This window comes from Schistocerca piceifrons, chromosome 9, assembly GCF_021461385.2.
Source record: "Schistocerca piceifrons isolate TAMUIC-IGC-003096 chromosome 9, iqSchPice1.1, whole genome shotgun sequence".
Classification (NCBI taxonomy): domain Eukaryota; kingdom Metazoa; phylum Arthropoda; class Insecta; order Orthoptera; family Acrididae; genus Schistocerca; species Schistocerca piceifrons.
The window spans coordinates 141335806-141349080 of record NC_060146.1 but is presented as its reverse complement, the minus strand read 5'-3'; the positions used below and the strand labels follow the sequence as shown (position 1 = coordinate 141349080).

Sequence of the window (13275 nt, the reverse complement as noted above, 5' to 3'; positions counted from 1 at the left end):
AAGATTAAAAACGGCAGGAGCCACAACAAACCTGGCGACTTCATTTAAGTACAAAACTTGAAACTTTCTTCAATAGTTTACAATAAAAATTAGAAGTACCTGTGATATGCTGCTTGTACTCTGATGTACGGATGGAAAAGCCGACCAGTTACAAGAGATACCAGTATTTTGGTTCGGAATACCCGGTATAAAAAAAATGGTTCAAATGGCTCTGAGCACTATGGGACTTAACATCTATGGTCATCAGTCCCCTAGAACTTAGAACTACTTAAACCTAACTAACCTAAGGACATCACACAACACCCAGTCATCACGAGGCACAGAAAATCCCTGACCCCGCCGGGAATCGAACCCGGGGACCCGAGCGTGGGAAGCGAGAACGCTACCGCACGACCACGAGCTGCGGACTACCCGGTATCTTTCGGCATTTATTTGGTCTCGGTTATAACAGGTGATTTTTATTTTTTACTAACTACGAGAAAAAATCGTGATATCAATTATCAACAGCAGTAGTGCTAAAATTATTGGTTTCTAGCAGACCTTGTTTTTTTTTAAAAAAAAACGAGTAATTTTTATTCGTAAAATTTTCATTGATTAGAAATGCTGTGTTATTGAAGAAAATGGGAACAGCGAACAGTGCTATTTTAATAATAATGGCGGCAGAAACGAGCAACAAAGACGTGGTATAATAATTGCTACAACATTGCTGAGACAACGATGTACCTGTTACCACGTTGCATGGCTTACTAGATGGTATACTTACACATGCAGTGTATAAATACTTGCCCCATATGGTGTGTATTATAGTATCTCGCTCTTGTTGTCGGATATCAATTGTATTGCAAATGGTAATAACCGTTGTGAGGACGTATTTTACAAAGTACAATATCAGTGACACACAGTGCTCAATGGAAGGAGCCACAACGTACGTCGCGACAAAACTTGTGGACAAAACTTGTGGACAAAACTTGTGGACAAAACTTGTGGACAAAACTTGTGGACAAAACTTGTGGACAAAACTTGTGGACAAAACTTGTGGACAAAACTTGTGGACAAAACTTGTGGACAAAACTTGTGGACAAAACTTGTGGACAAAACTTGTGGACAAAACTTGTGGACAAAACTTGTGGACAAAACTTGTGGACAAAACTTGTGGACAAAACTTGTGGACAAAACTTGTGGACAAAACTTGTGGACAAAACTTGTGGACAAAACTTGTGGACAAAACTTGTGGACAAAACTTGTGGACAAAACTTGTGGACAAAACTTGTGGACAAAACTTGTGGACAAAACTTGTGGACAAAACTTGTGGACAAAACTTGTGGACAAAACTTGAAACTTACCAATTCTTGCATGGTTTACATTAAAAATAGAAAGTAGTTGATATGCTGCCTGTTTCTACATAAAATGATTTCATCTGCTTGTAGCCCTTGAAATTGACAAATTAACATGTAAAATAGACTTATTTAGCCTCAGTTTTCACCTGTTATCACTGACTATTCGTAGTTGGAAAATAGTGGTATGATCCCTGATCACATGATTTTTGAGCAGAGTTTCAAAAAACTGGAATCAATAGGCGAATACTGGTGATTTTCCGTGTAGTCTTCGACCACTTATTACTTTTCGAGGAAAGTAGCGAACAGTGGACGGACTAAGTTTTCCTTTATTTATCTATTTAATATTTTGATTCTATGAATCTCGTCACTGAGGAAGTCAATATTTTTCAGTCTGTGGTCGATTTCTACTTTTATTTCAGGAAATTATAGGAATAGAAAAACCGAATATTGGTTATCTCCGGAGTCACTTATTTTTTTGAGCGGTTCTAACACTCCGGTTAAACTGATGTTTAAAAAAAAAAATCCGAAAACCTATTGTTTCAGCTCTCTGCACGGCGCGCTGCGTGTTCTTTGCCTGTTGCTCACTGTTCTGCTCCGTTCTCATTTTACATCAAGTATTCTTCACTTCCGGTCAGGTTCGCACTGTCGTTTAGTGAACAGAATGCCAGGCTGCCGAGTATCGGAACACATTTTCGACTGGATTTAAAACTTCGTTGCACATATAGCTCAATACGTTGCTGTTAACGGAACGAAATCGATAGATGTAAAAGTAATTTCAGTAGTACTACAAGGAAGTGTGTTAAGACCTTAACTGTTTACGGTATATGCACCTAAATGAAGAGTGGTACTGTCAAACGTTCGAACAAGGGCGCGTGCCCGTCAGCACCAATTTCGCCGAAACTTACGGGATCGTCCAGAAACGAAAGTGGCAGAAGTGGGAGGTCCAGACGGTCAAACGTCTAGGAAAAAAAAATTTCGCACGTGTCTGGCAAGGCACGAGACATGTATGTTAGCTTAGTTTCCAACGGAAATGTTTCTTTAATTTTCAGTTTTCACGTTACTTACATTGCAAATACACCGAAATAATACGAATGTGTCCAGCAATGTGGTAGTCACCATTTTAATTCTTTTCTAATTTTCGTTCCTGTGTCAAAGGACTTTAGTAATGTTATGTATTATAAAGAAATTTAAGAACTGAAAACGTATTTATCAATAGAGAAAAACCTCAGATTCATGAAGACTTTTAAGAAAAAATTAATATTTAATTTAGAAACAGAATGAGTCAACTGATGAGGCTTCACAGAGGTTTTAAACAGAAGGGGTTGTGCAAAACATCCCTGCGAAATCTTGGTAGCGGAAGTATATCGTATGGTACTGGCTATCATTCTTTGAATGGTATCCACAATACCTGCTAGAATAAGAAGCAGCATTTGTGTTTTCTTATTATTTTTTTGCATGTTTTAGAGACGATTTGTATAATATTTTAGTAAAATGGTGCACACGAGATCTTCGTGTGAAAAATTAGATACTTCTATTACTTTAAAATTGATTTACACACGCTGGAGTGATATTCACTATAAAAACAAGAAAAGCAGTAATTTTATCGGCATCTTGCACACGTTACAAACACCGCATTTTTAAAGTGACATGACTGTTTCAAATTTCCTATACAAGAAGAAACGAGGTTTACTTTCATAAAAAGTTCTGTCATCGCATAGTTTGGTACCAAACCACGCATGACGAAGTCCTGTCCGCCTGAATTATAATCCCTTCTTGGAAAGTTATTCGCAGAACCGTCGTGGGGTCCGCAGCTCGTGGTCGTGCAGTAACGTTCTCGCTTCCCACGCCCGGGTCCCCGGGTTCGATTCCCGGCGGGGTCAGGGATTTTCTCTGCCTCGTGATGACTGGGTGTTGTGTGATGTCCTTAGGTTAGTTAGGTTTACGTAGTTCTAAGTTCTAGGGGACTGATGACCGTAGATGTTAAGTCGCATAGTGCTCAGAGCCAATCCTCGTGGGCGCTGTAAGTACAATTCCTTCGTGCAAATTTATTTGCACTCCGAAATTTTCCTTTTCCTTTCCCTTTCCTTTTCAAGCCTTTCATGGAAATATTAATAAACAGAATACAGTGAGTATTATTTCGGTTTAGATGCAATGTAAGTAACGTAAAAACCGAAAATAAAAATGTGCCCGCACAGGCGCTTGAACCCACGATCGTCGGATTGCCGTTCCGCAGTGTTTCCGTTGCGCCGACCGCTGTGTGGGAACTGCGGTAACGTGAATGGCTCCTCCCTCTCCGGATCCTTGCGAAAAAATGCTATTTCCTCTAAACGCCATCGGCCGCTCACACTTTTGTCAGAATCATTTCTGGTCTAGCAATCTCGTACCACAAATTTGGACGAAATCACGGACGGCAAAAAGGCCCAGTCGCGATGTAAGTGCCATTTCTCGGGAGTATAAAAAGAAAAATATCTCTTCTTGTACATAACTTACTTGTATCCAAAATGTTGTGGATTGGCATGAGAGCCAACCCACTAATGGTAGAGGAAGCCGAAAGGCACGCGTTTAAGCTCACGCAGGCTGGCGTGAGGTCTAGAACAGGACAAGGAAATGAGAACTTAGAAAAACGGACGCAGATGGTGGAATACTTAACTTCAATCCATTAATGTTGAACGTAGCTCTTGTCTGTACATTCTTTACAATATCAATAGCAACTGATAGTGGCGCCTTGCTAGGTAGTAGCAATTGACGTAGCTGAAGGCTATGCTAACTATCGTCTCGGCAAATGAGAACGTATTTTGTCAGTGAACCATCGCTAGCAAAGTCGGCTGTACAATTGGGGCGAGTGCTAGGGAGTCTCTCTAGACCTGCCGTGTGGCGGCGCTCGGTCTGCAATCACTGATACTGGCGACACGCGGGTCCGACGTATACTAACGGACCGCGGCCGATTTAAAGGCTACCACCTAGCAAGTGTGGTGTCTGACGGTGATACCACACAAAAAACTCAGAAGGTATTGTAATACCACAGAATTACTCCAAAAAAATGAGGCGAATAAGAAAATAATTTATTAAGAAAGTTCTAGTTGACATATCAGGAGCAGACTGATTCCAGCTGCCAATAAGAAAGTTTTTGTGTAAAGTACCGTTAATACGGAGCCACTACGGTTTATTTGTGACAATACAAGTATAGAAATACAGCAGTAATGTGTTAACTAGTAGAACTGCAGTCAACAAAATCTGTTTCTAATACTTTTTTTACGAGAGAATAACAAAATTTATATAAAAAAAAACTCTCTTCATTGACTTCCGTTTCTTACACAACTCCGTTCTTAGGATTAGATGTTGGAAAAATTTACGGTAAAACTCTCTGTACTGTCGCTTTTCGGAAAGAAATCGTCGACTGTCATAGTCTATTAACGACAAACGTCACCGCACTGTCCTAACGGATACGTACGCCGTAATTCACACATTGATTTCTGCGCTTATTTCACGCACCTGTAGCACCGAGAACCCTACGCAAATGCCTTTGCTCTCAGACGTTAAGTGAAGGCCGTCGGCCACTGCGTTGTCCGTGGTGAGAGGTAACGCCTGAAATATGGTATTCTCGGAACATTCTTGACACTGTGGATTTCGGAAAACTGAATGCCCTAACGATTTACGAAATGGAATGTCCCATGCGACTAGTACAACTACCGTGCCAGGTCCAAAGTCGGTTAGTTCCCGTCGTGTTCCCATAACCACGTCGGAAAGCTCTTCGCGAGAATCACCCGGGTACTTAAGACAGCTCCGGCTGGCTGGCTGGCTGGCTGGCTAACTGTACGTGCCATCATTAGGCACGTGCGGGTGCAGTGTTATCACTTCTTGTGCTCTGCCTGCAAGTCCTGACTGATATGAGAGTGGGGAACCTTGCTGATCGGATTGTCTTGATGGACGGAATTCGTCCAGGCTCAGGAGGGGTGACTGACGGAGGAATGCACGCCTATCCTCGACTATTAGCCAATGCACTGCCCTTTTATACCTCGTGAACACGGCACTACCACCACATGTATATGTGCACATCGCTATCCCGCCACTCTTCTGACCTCAGTGTAGTAGCACTGAAAACGCGTTTTGTGAAAAAGTGGCAGTTGGAACGTTTGGCGTTTTCACTCTTCAGATGATCTAGTAGATTGATGGTAGATCCGTTAGGCTGCTGGCAGATGATACACTTGTTTCCAGGAAGGCAGCAACACCAGAGCACTGCGGCGAATGGCGTGAAGTTCTGAAGAGACTCGATCTTTGGTGCAGCGAATGGCAACTTATCTTGGACGTTAGTTATTGCAAGGTTGTTCTTGTCATAGTGGTCTTCAATCCGAAGACTGTGCTGAGAAATATGTCCATGCTACCCTATGCCACGCGAACCTCTTCGCTTCTGAATAACTACTGCAACCTACATCCCTCTGAATCTGCTTACTGTGTTCATCTCCTGGCCTCCCTCTACGACTTTTACCCCCCACGTTTCCCTCCAGTAATAAACTGGTGATCCCTTGATGTCTCAGAACGTGTCCTACCAGCCGATTCCTTCTTTTAGTCAGGTGGAACTACAAAATTCTCTTATCTCCAATTCTGTTCAGATCTCCTTATCAAAACACTGTTCAAATGTGTGTGAATTCCTAAAGGGACCAAACTGCTGAGGTCATCGGTCCCTAGACGTACACTCTACTTAAACTAACTTAAGCTAAGAAAACACACACACACACACACACACACACACACACACACACACACACACACACACACACACACACGTACGTTCGAGGGAGGACTCGGACCTCCGGCGGGAGGGGCCTGGCAGTCCGTGACTTGGCGCCTGAAACTGCGCCGCCACTCCATGCGGCAATGGTTCAAATGGCTCTGAGCACTATGGGACTACTGAGGTCATCAGTCCCCTAGAATTTAGAACTACTTAAACCTCACTAACCTAAGGACAGCACACACATCCATAACCGAGGCAGGATTCGAACTTGCGACCGTAGCGGTCGCGCGGTTCCAGACTGTAGCACCTACAACCGCTTGGCCACTCCGGCCGGCACACGCGGCATTCCACACAAATACTTTCAGAAAGGACTTCGTGAAACTTCGATCTATACTCGATGTTCACAAATTTATCTTCTCAGAAATGCTTTTCTTGCCATTGCCAGTCTACGTTTTATGTCCTTCCTACTTCGACCATCATCAGTTATTTTGCTTCCCAAATAGCAAAATTCGTTCACTACTAGTTAGTACCTTAGTTCCTAATCTAATTTCCTCAGCATCATCTGATTGAATTTGACTACATTCCACTGTTACTGTTTTGCTTTTGTTGATGTTCATCTTATATCCAAGACATTATCCATTCCGTTCAACTGCTCTTCCAAGTCCTTTGGCGTCTCTGACAGAAATACATAATCGGCAAACCTCAATTTTTTTTAAGTTCTTCTCCCTGGACTTTAATTTCTACTCCAATTTTTTTTTTGTTTCCTTTATTGCTTGCTCAGTATACAATTGAATAACGTCGGGGACAGGTTACAAACCTGTCTCACTCCCTTCGCAACTACTGCTTCCCTTTCGTGCCCCTCGACTCAACGGCCATCTTGTTTCTGTACAAATCGTAAATAGCCCTTCACCTCCTGTATTTTACCCCTGCCACCTTTAAAATTTGAAAGAGAGTATTCTAGTCAACATTGTCGAAATCTTTCGGTAAATCTACAAATGCTATAAACGTTGGTTTCCTTCCCTCACCTTCTATGAGAAGTCGTACGGTCGGTATTGCCTAGCGTGTTCCTACATTTCTTCGGAACCCAAACTGATTTTCCCCGAGGTCGACCTCTGCCAGTTTCTTCATTCTTCCGTAACGGATTCGTGTTAGTATTTTGGAACTCTGACTTATTAAACTAACCGGTAATTTTCACACCTGTCGGCACCTGCTTTCTTTGGAATTGGGATTGTGAGTTATTAAGCATCAACAGATGACGAAATAAACTATTACGCGACTACAGTATCGGCGACAAATTGCTGGAATCAGTTTCTACCGTCGAGCGTCTACGAGTGACTATGCAGAGCAGTCTAAAGTGGAATAATCACATCAGACAAATTGTACGGAAAGTAGTTGCAACGTTGAGATTCTCTGCAAGAATCTTAACGAAATGTAGTTAGTGCATGCAAGATTTTTTTTTACACAAAAACGTCGTCCTGATCCACCGAAAGCTTTCCGTTATGCGACCGTTTACCTGTATATTAACAGCATTGTAAAAGTATTACATCTCAGTATAGGATGTTTCACAGTCATAGGTACTCGTACAAACGAAATGAGCGAGTGCCGGAAAATGGAATGAGAAAGTAACTCCACCAAACATGCGATCGGAAAGCAATCCTTTCCCCGATATGACTTAAGTATTACTACTGTGTACATGAACACCTTACGGAAGAGACACCAAGGACCCAAGCTGTAGATACACACGTGGGGAACACACACAGTACAAGTGTTCCACCCGGTCACCGATCATGTCCCCCCTGCGGGTCCGGGGTAAGAATAGGCCCGAGGTATTCCTGCCTGTCGTAAGAGGCGACTAAAAGGAGTCCCACCCCCTCAAGGGGGTCGTTAGCGCCTGCGTCCGGAGACGGACGGTTCCACGACCTCTATTTGCGGTCATTTTGCTTTTTCACTTCTCGTTTCTTCCTTCCTTTGTTTGGTTCCTTTCTTTGCTCTTTTCCACCTCACTGTCTTCCTTACTCTTTCCCTTGTCTTCTTCTCCTTGCCTTCTTCTCCTTGGTTCTCCTTGCTTTCTCATTGCCTCCTTCTCATTGCCTTCTTCTCCTTGCCTTCTCATTACCTTCTTCTCCTTGCCTTCTCTGGTCTCCGCCTCGGCGTTTGAGACAGTCTGTCCTCTCTCTCCCTCTCTTTTTCCTCTTCTTCCTTCCTCCCTGTGCGTGCCTGAAGGCCGACCCACGCTTTCGCACGCGTAGCCGGTGACGGGGTAACGCGTAATTCCCCGCCCTGGGTAGACATGTAAGGCACGCGCGTACCCCCTGGTAAAGGCCAGGCCCGGGGAGGGGTGATTGCCTGAGTTGATACCTTCTGACCATGCCGATTGGTCCCTCCGTCTGTTTCTCGGGAGGTGTGACCTGAGGTGTAAACATTCACCTAAGGCGGGAGTGCCCTCTGAGAGGGTCCCCACAAGGAAGGAGCGCGCCATTGGAGACGCTGGCAATCATGGGGGATTCCTCCGCAATGGATTTCACTCCATCTGTCTCGACTTCTGCCCAAAAACGGAAACGTGACCAGCCCCCAGTGACAAAAGTACTACCGCCTGCCCCACAGTTCCTCGTCGTTTCTCGATCTGAGGACGGAAAGGATTTTTCCTCTGTCAACCCTTTCGTTATCCAGAAGGGTGTAGATGCCATAGCCGGATCTGTCAAATCTTGTACCAGGTTGCGTAACGGTACCTTATTACTAGAAACTGAGAGCGCCTTTCAGGCACAAAAACTGCTTCGGGCCACACTCCTGTACATGTTCCCTGTGCGGGTGGAGGCTCACCGAACTTTGAATTCGTCTCGTGGTGTGCTCTATACTAGCTCCCTCGACGGATTGACTGATGAGGAGATTCAATCATTCCTCGCTGAGCAGGGCGTGACGGCTGTCCATAGGGTCATGAAAAAGGTCAACAATGACCTTGTACCGACCCGGACACTTTTCTTGACCTTCGATAGTGTTAAGCTGCCATCGCGCATCAAGGCGGGCTACGAGGTTATTTCAGTTCGCCCCTATGTCCCGACACCTACGCGCTGCTACCAGTGTCGGCGTTTCAATCACACTCGACAGTCTTGTTCCAATGCGGCTAAATGTGTCACTTGTGGCAGGGATGCCCATGAGGGTGACTGTCCACCTCCGTCTCCTCGTTGTGTGAACTGTCAGGGTGACCATGCCGCATCCTCCCGCGACTGTCCTGTCTATAAGGAAGAACGCTGTATCCAAGAAATTCGGGTCAAAGAGAAAGTGTCCACCTCGGCTGCTCGCAAGCTATTGGCTAGTAGGAAGCCCACGCTGCTCCCAGCGGGGAAATACAGTACTGTCCTCGCCTCTCCTCGGACTGCCAGGGAGGTGGCAACCCAGACATGCGATCTGACCTTCAGCTCCACGGTCGTCCGTTCGGTCAGTGCTAAGATCGCCCGGTCAACGTCTCCTCTTCCTCCCGTCACCCCTCAGCCACAAGCACCTTCATCAGCTTCTGCCAAGACGAAGACCCAGAAGTCCGATGCACGGGCCTTCAAGAAGGAACCGTCCCGTGCAGACTTCCTAAGTACCTCGACCTCACACCCTTCGACCGGTACTTCCACCAAACGTCCTTCCAAAAAGGCTCATAGGAAGCACAGTCCTCCTCCTCCGCCACGGCGCATTTCTTCTCCTGCGCCACCCAGCGGTTGCCGCCCCAGGCCGTCATCCGTTTCGCCTGGCCGCACCGCTGGTAGCCGTACATCTGGCCGTTCACCGGCGGAGGAAGCTTCCCCTCCCGGCCATCCTCCCGAGATGGCCGATGAACCTATAGACCCAATGGACGATGACTGTCCGCCTATTGATAGCGGCGGCAGTGCTCGCTCGAAGCCAGGCCCTCAGCGGCCTTAGAGGTGACCCCTTCTTTCATCTTCCTTTTCTTACGATGGCACTTATTCACTGGAATATTCGCAGCATTCGCTCCAACCGAGAGGACTTGCAGTTGCTGCTCCGCTTGCACCGTCCGCTCGTCGTAGCCCTCCAGGAAACGAAGCTACGCCCATGCGATCAAATTGCCTTGGCACACTACACCTCTGTGCGTTTTGACCTACCCCCTGTGGTAGGTATCCCAGCTCATGGAGGGGTTATGTTGCTGGTCCGGGATGATATTTACTACGACCCCATCACGTTGCACACCGGCCTGCAGGCAGTTGCCATCCGCATTACTCTCCCCACTTTTACGTTTTCCTTTTGTACCGTTTACACTCCATCGTCATCTGCCGTTACCAGGGCAGACATGATGCAACTTATTTTTCAGCTACCTGCACCATTTTTGTTAACTGGAGACTTCAATGCCCACCAACCCCTTTGGGGCTCTCCAGCATCCTGCCTGAGGGGCTCCTTGTTAGCAGACCTTTTCAACCAGCTCAATCTTGTCTGCCTCAATACTGGCGCCCCTACTTTTCTTTCGGACACATCTCACACATATTCCCATTTAGACCTCTCTATATGTACTCCCCAACTTGCACGCGGGTTTGAGTGGTATGCACTTTCTGATACATATTCGAGCGACCACTTCCCGTGTGTTATCCATCTCCTGCAGCATACCCCCTCTCCGTGCTCCTCTAGTTGGACCATCTCCAAGGCAGACTGGGGGCTCTTCTCTTCCAGGGCGACCTTTCAGGATCAAACCTTCACAAGCTGCGATCGTCAGGTTGCACACCTCACGGAAGTCATTCTCGTTGCTGCTGAATATTCCATCCCTCACCCTACTTCTTCTCCACGTCGCGTACCGGTCCCCTGGTGGACCGCAGCATGTAGAGACGCTTTACGTGCTCGTCGACGTGCTTTACGCACATTTAAACGCCACCCTACAGTGGCGAATTGTATCAATTATAAACGATTACGTGCTCAGTGTCGTCGTATTATCAAAGAAAGCAAGAAAGCCCGCTGGGCTGCTTTCACAAGCACCTTCAACAGTTTTACTCCTTCTGTTGTCTGGGGTAGCCTGCGCCGGCTATCTGGCACTAAGGTCCACTCACCAGTTTCTGGTTTGAAGGTCGCGAATGACGTCTTTGTGGCCCCTGAGGCTGTCTCCAATGCCTTCGGCCGCTTTTTCGCAGAGGTTTCGAGCTCCGCTCATTACCACCCTGCCTTCCTCCCCCGCAAACAGGCAGAGGAGGCTAGGCCACCCAACTTCCGCTCCTCGAATTGTGAAAGTTATAATGCCCCATTCACCATGCGGGAACTCGAAAACGCACTTGGCCGATCACGGTCCTCCACTCCAGGGCCTGATTCTATTCATATTCAGATGCTGAAGAACCTTTCCCCTGCGGGTAAAGGTTTTCTTCTTCGTACATACAATCGCATCTGGATTGAGGGACATGTTCCCGCATGCTGGCGCGAGTCTATTGTTGTCCCGATTCCTAAGCCGGGGAAGGACAAGCACTTGCCTTCCAGTTATCGACCTATCTCGCTTACCAGCTGTGTCTGTAAAGTGATGGAGCGAATGGTTAACTCTCGATTGGTTTGGCTGCTCGAGTCTCGACGCCTACTTACCAATGTACAATGTGGATTTCGTAGGCGCCGCTCTGCTATTGACCATCTGGTTACCTTGTCGACCTTCATTATGAATAACTTCTTGCGGAAGCGCCCGACCGCGGCTGTGTTCTTTGATTTGGAGAAGGCTTACGACACCTGTTGGAGGGCGGGCATTCTCCGCACCATGCATACATGGGGCCTTCGCGGACGCCTCCCTCTATTTATTCGTTCCTTTTTAATGGATCGACAGTTCAGGGTACGTGTGGGTTCTGTCCTGTCCGACACCTTTCGCCAGGAGAATGGGGTGCCACAGGGCTCAGTTTTGAGCGTCGCTCTCTTCGCCATCGCGATCAATCCAATAATGGATTGCCTCCCAGCTGATGTATCAGGCTCCCTTTTCGTAGACGATTTTACCATCTATTGCAGCGCGCAGTGTCCACGTGTCCTGGAGCGCTATCTTCAGCGTTCTCTTGACCGTCTTTACTCCTGGAGTGTCGCCAATGGCTTCCGTTTTTCTGCCGAGAAGACGGTCTGTATTAACTTCTGGCGCTACAAAGAGTTTCTCCCACCGTCCTTACGGCTCGGTCCCGTTGCTCTCCCAATCGTGGAGACAACAAAATTTTTAGGCCTTACATTTGACAGGAAACTTAGCTGGTCTCCACATGTGTCATATTTGGCCGCCCGTTGTACCCGTTCTTTAAATGTCATCCGTGTTCTCAGTGGTATGTCGTGGGGAGCGGATCGAACCGTCCTACTTCGTCTATATCGGTCGATCGTCCGCTCCAAGCTGGATTATGGGAGCTTCGTATACTCCTCTGCACGGCCATCCATCTTACGCCGCCTCAACTCCATACAACATCGGGGTTTACGACTTGCGATCGGAGCATTTTATACTAGTCCCGTAGAGAGTCTTCATGCTGACGCTGGCGAATTGCCACTCACCTACCGGCGCGATATACTGCTTTGTCGGTATGCCTGTCGGCTACTGTCAATGCGCGACCATCCGTCTTATCGTTCCTTTTTTGACGACTCTCTTGACCGTCAATACGGGTTGTATGTCTCTGCCCTACTACCCCCTGGAGTTCGCTTTCGTCGCCTCCTTCAACACCTTAATTTTTCACTCCCTGCAACCTTTCGAGTGGGCGAGAGCCACACGCCACCTTGGCTCCAGGCTCAGGTCCGCGTTCACCTTGACCTCAGCTCGCTCCCAAAAGAGGTTACCCCCGGTTCGGTCTACCACTCCCGTTTTATGGAACTTCGTTCGAAGTTCATCGACATGACTTTCATTTATACAGATGGCTCTAAGACCAATGACGGGGTTGGGTGTTCCTTTATTGTCGGGGCACAAAGTTTCAAATACCGGCTCCATGGCCATTGCTCGGTCTTCACAGCTGAGCTCTTTGCCCTCTACCAGGCTGTTCTTTACATCTGCCGCCACCGACATTCTGCTTATGTCATTTGCTCCGATTCCCTGAGCGCCATCCAGAGCCTCAGTGATCCGTACCCGGTTCACCCTTTCGTACACCGGATCCAACGTTCTCTTCAGCAGCTGGTGGACTTCGGTTCTCCGGTTAGCTTTATGTGGGTTTCTGGCCATGTCGGTATCCCTGGGAACGAAGCTGCAGATGCCGCGGCCAAGGCTGCGGTCCTCCAGCCTCGGACAGCTTCTTG

The 13275-nt window shown here is 47.0% G+C and overlaps 1 protein-coding gene across 1 annotated transcript in view; it reads left to right on the top strand.

Moving 5' to 3' along the window:
* LOC124716767 (open rectifier potassium channel protein 1) overlaps positions 1-13275 on the top strand; it is a 259963-nt gene that overhangs the window by 2742 nt on the left and 243946 nt on the right. The gene's annotated exons all lie outside the window — the stretch shown is intronic.